The 4,837-nt window shown below is 42.7% G+C and overlaps 1 pseudogene; it reads left to right on the forward strand.

Moving 5' to 3' along the window:
• Window positions 1-1,016: 1,016 nt before the first annotated feature.
• Window positions 1,017-3,228, forward strand: LOC147712807 (E3 SUMO-protein ligase KIAA1586-like; annotated as a pseudogene).
• Window positions 3,229-4,837: the final 1,609 nt, after the last annotated feature.

Below are 4,837 nucleotides of genomic sequence, written 5' to 3' on the forward strand. Positions count from 1 at the left end.
TCACCCGGTTTAAGGGAACATTATTATCCAAGTGAGCATTTTTAAGAGAACATTATCCAAGTTAGCATTTTTAAGAGAACATTACCCAAGTGAAGATTTTTAAGAGAACATTACCCAAGTGAACATTTTTCAAGAGAATATTTTCTAAAACAAGAGTGATTGTGTATGTGCTTTTTATGACTTTTTGATCTGCCTGACCTATATAAAGTAATTTATATTTTTATAAATACTTGGCGTAGTCTCCATTTGTGGTGTTGCGCTATGTTGCTGGGAGTGTTGGTACAAATACTTTACACATTGCCTTGGGGGTAAGCCTGTCTGCTCATGCCAAGCTACCAAGGGGGTGAGCAGGCAGGGGCGTAAACAGGCCCACGCATCCCCTGCAGTGCGGGGGGCCCTCAAGCTCAAGGGGGCCCCCTCTGCACTGCACTTCAGCCTGAGAGCTCCTAAAAGAGTCCGGAGGGGGGCCCTCCACGTACCCGGCAGGGGGCCCCCCTCAATTATTGTTACGCCACTGTGAGCAGGGGTTATCTACAGTGTGTACCCCATTACCCTGACTAGAAGTAAGGGTCCCTATTTGGACAAAGGTGCTTACCTCGCCAACTAGAGTTAAGTTGTTAAGTTTGCTCCAGTCTTGAATTGGCACTTTCTCTTAACAAGAATATGTGGTGTAAAAGCCACCATTCGAATCATTTTTTTGTCTGTATTTATCCATATTTATTTTTTGCTAATATTCTATGAAGCGAAGTAGAAGTCTATTCTTGTTCCACTGCACAATGAGAGATCCTTTCAGGAACAGCACAAAATGAAGAGTAACATCTGCCTGCCAAATGGCACTTCAATTAAACATTGTTGATCACTGGAGTAAACTATTCAATTTTTGTTGCAGATAACAGGCTTAATATTCTCGTTGCTTGACGCAAGGCTTTATCACCTAGAAACCAAAATCAGCAGAGGAAGATTTTCTTTTCAGATATACCAGTCCAGCCTTAAAGAAGGAAGTTCTGCATGTTACCATGGCTACTAGTGGCTTATCTGCTTCTGCTCTGAAGCTCAAGTCTATGCAGTCTTCAATGAATGACTTCCTACCCTCACTGAAGCACCAGTGTGTTACAGGGGAGTCTTGTCCAGTGCAACCAACTAGTGATGAGGCTAGTAAAACTCAGCAAGAGTCTGCCAAGGACAGTCCACCTTTACAAAGACTTCAACGTGTGCCAGAGAAAGAAACCGTCAAAATCCCTGACTGCTGGAACACTAAACAGTGGTATTACTTTCAAGAGGAATATAAATGGTTGTATCTTAAGTCAGGCAATATTGGATGTTCTTCCTGCAAACAGGCTCAATCAATACGTCTTTCAGTGCACAATAACACCCAGGGCATGCGCATAAGTAAAGAGTGGGCAGATGGCGAGGTTGGTCCTTCCGGTGACGGAAAGCTTCCAGGCAGAAACAGCTCAGGAAGAAGATTAAGAAGCAGAAGGTGAGCGCTGGTCACTTGGCAGCTGAAGACATTCTTACAGCTCAGCAGGGACATACATTGGTGGTGACAGTACACATATAGAGAGCACATGCAGGGTATTTGACACTGCCTACTACTTGGCAAAAAAAGATCGCCCTTTCACTGACCACCCTGATCTAATTCGCCTTCAGGCAAAGAATGGCAGTGCAATGGGCCGTGTTTTGCACAGCAATGTGACTGCAACTGAAATAATAAAACACATTGCACTGGAAATGCAACAAAGATTGGTCTGTTATATCAGACAACACAAACCAAAGATCACAATATGAATTGATGAAAGCACTTCTATTAGCCATGATTCTACCTTAATCATCTACCTCCGTGGCATTTTTGGAAATGAAAGTACACCAGTGACAATCTATTTCGGACTGCTGGAGCTGGCAGAAACAAATTTCCTTGGCATAAAGACAGCTCTCCTAAGCTACTTCGAAAAAGTTGGACTCACAAAAAGACTGCTACATGATATCTTGATTGCAGTATGTTCAGATGGAGCAGCAGTAATGTTTGGTAAAAAAGGAGGAGTAGTAGCATTGCTGAAATCAGAATTTCCAAATCTTGTACTGACATGGCACTGTTTGGCTCGCAGACTAGAACTTGATGTGGGAGATAGATTAGATAAGGTTGCCAGGGTCAATCACTTCAAGATTTTCATGGACTCGTTGTATGCCACATACAACATGTCACCAAAGAACCAGAGAGAGCTAAATCTGACCGCTAGCGAGCTATGTGTATAGCTTCAGAAGATAGGGAAAATGTTCGATACTAGATGGGAAGCATCCAGTTACAAATCTGTGATAGCTGTTTGGAACTGCTTCCCTGCCTTGTGCAAACATTTTGAGAATGCTTCTAAAGATCCATCCAGACCCATAAGAGATTGGAGTAAGCATGAAGGTCTCTTGAAGAAGCTTACATCCTATTCTTTTATCAGAGATTTGGGGGTAATGTGTGATGCACTTCAAGAGCTCAAAGACTTATCACTCCCCTTACAGAGGAGGGACATTACAATTGTTAATGCCCACAGGCTTTTGGTTAGTCAAGTACGTAAATTTAGAGCATTGAAGGACTCACCAGGGGAGTTTGCTTCTGCGGCTCAGAGAGCAGTTGACTAGGGCAAATTCAAGAATGTTCCTCTTTTCCATGGTAGAAGTAACTCTGTTGCCCTTAATCCAAATCAGTTTAACCAAAGTCTGTCTGTAAATATCAATAAACGATGTGCCCCGGATTCTGAGAAAGAACTTATAGCCAGCTTCAGTGTGCTAGATGCAGGCAACTTGCCTTCTGGTGATGAATGCATTATTTATGGTGAACAGAGATCCAGAAACTGTTCAGAGTTTCAGCTGCCAGCAAGAGATACTATCCAAGCTTTTAGACTTTTCAAAGATTTCGGTGGAAAAAAAAACCCTGAAGCATTAAAAAAGTTAGTAGTTTGCATGGAAACCCTGCCAGCAAGTAATGCGGATTGCGAGAGATGTTTCAGCACAATGAACTTAATTGCTAGTCCAACAAGGGCCTCTCTTCTTGTAGAGACCATTTCTTCATGCTTATGGGTAAAACTCAATGGTCCTCCATTTGAAACATTTGACGCAAAGCTGTATGTAAAGAGTTGGCTGGCTAAAGGTAGAAGGTCTGCTGAAGAAAATTGTTGTGAGAAACCCCAGCAAAATAGACACAGTGAATATCTTCAAGGGTTTTGGGAAAACCTGCAATAGATTTGTAAGTAATGTAAATAATTTTTACATGTTTTTTTTAAAGTGTTTAGTATTTTATGGCTTATACTTAATAAATATACTTTTTTGCCTATTTTATTATCCTATGCTGGATGCAACTTCATGATTTTCTTAAGCACACAATGCTAGTTATCTTGATTTAGACCATGCCCCTACTCGGATAGGCCACACCCCTTTACGAAATTTGCCACTCTCCTTTTAGAGCTCCCCTAGTTTTTTTCCCTACTTAAAGCCCTGACTGTACCTAAACATGATCCAACTAAACAACGAATTGTAAATCTGGGCAGGCCCCATAATTGAGTGACATATCCCGCTGGAGGTAGCCACTTGGTCTTTCCATTCGGGACGTGCTTTTTAATTCGAGCATCGTATTTTGGGTAAATTGTGTGCTCTTGACCAATCACCTTTTGAATGTATTCCTGGGATCCCCAATTATGTATTAAAAAATAACTGGTTTGGATGTTACCTTGGGGGAGGGCATGGTGGGTGGTTTAGGCAGGGTCACTCTAAAGATTTATTTATCACAGTCTAATATGCTGGTCTCTAAAATGATTATGTCTCTAAAGGTGCTATGTGCAGGACACTTCCTATGCTGGTGCTCTTCCCTGCCAACAACAGACAAGCACCTCTTTCATAGCTCATCAGTTACTGAAATAATGGGTGTGGACAGCCTCCCAGGTGGCTTGAAGTGTCCAGTCAGTTGTTGTGTTGGTACTCTCCTCTGTGCTCTTTTGCTCTCTCACAGTAGCTTGTTATATGACCTGGGCACCCCATGAGTTCTCCGCAAGCTTCCAACTGATGTAGCATTTGTCGATCCAAGTACCACACAACCATAGAATTAAGAGCATGTGATATTGAATGTGCAAGCAGGTTGCTATTTATTATCTTCATGTGCATACTTGAACTGTCCAATCACCCTGGGCCTGCATTATATATAGGGCACCCTGTTCCCATCTGCACCACAGCGTGTCTTTAAATGGGTGCGCCAGGTCAGACTAGCCAGTGCACCTTGTTAGGGTGAATGCGCTGCCCCCAGTACAGCTGTGAACTTACCAATGTTTAAAACAGCCATTCTCTCTTGCACAGTGTGGGTGGCAATGCGGGCTGCTATTAAAAGGGCAGCGAGTTCACCCTGCAGGCAGATGCAGTGAGTGATTGCACCCACATGCGGAGGGATGTCTGGGGCTCTATGGGGTTAACTGTCCCACACTCAAGGGTAACCCTCAGGAGGCACACAGATTATGCATGCTCCTTGTGGCACAGAGGCAGTGCACTTGTGGACAGCTCCTATGACTCTCCTCCCACACTTGTAATGCAGCGCAATCATAAGGACAAAGGGGCATATGTATGAAAGGAATTTTTAGTCGCAAACGCTGCGTATCACAAAAAAGCAGCATTTGCAATTAAAAATTCGCAAAATGTGATGTATGGGGAAAATCGCATCGCACTAGTAAGGAATCGCAAAATTTGTGATTCCTTAATTTTGCATAAGCATTTAAGGAATCGCAAATTTCGATTCCTTAAATGCTATGCAACAAGCACCCAAGTTGTGTGATTTCTCCTTAAGAAATCGCAATTTACCACCAATTTC

Source organism: Lissotriton vulgaris, chromosome 5 (assembly GCF_964263255.1).
Source record: "Lissotriton vulgaris chromosome 5, aLisVul1.2, whole genome shotgun sequence".
In the NCBI taxonomy this organism is placed as follows: Eukaryota; Metazoa; Chordata; class Amphibia; order Caudata; family Salamandridae; genus Lissotriton; species Lissotriton vulgaris.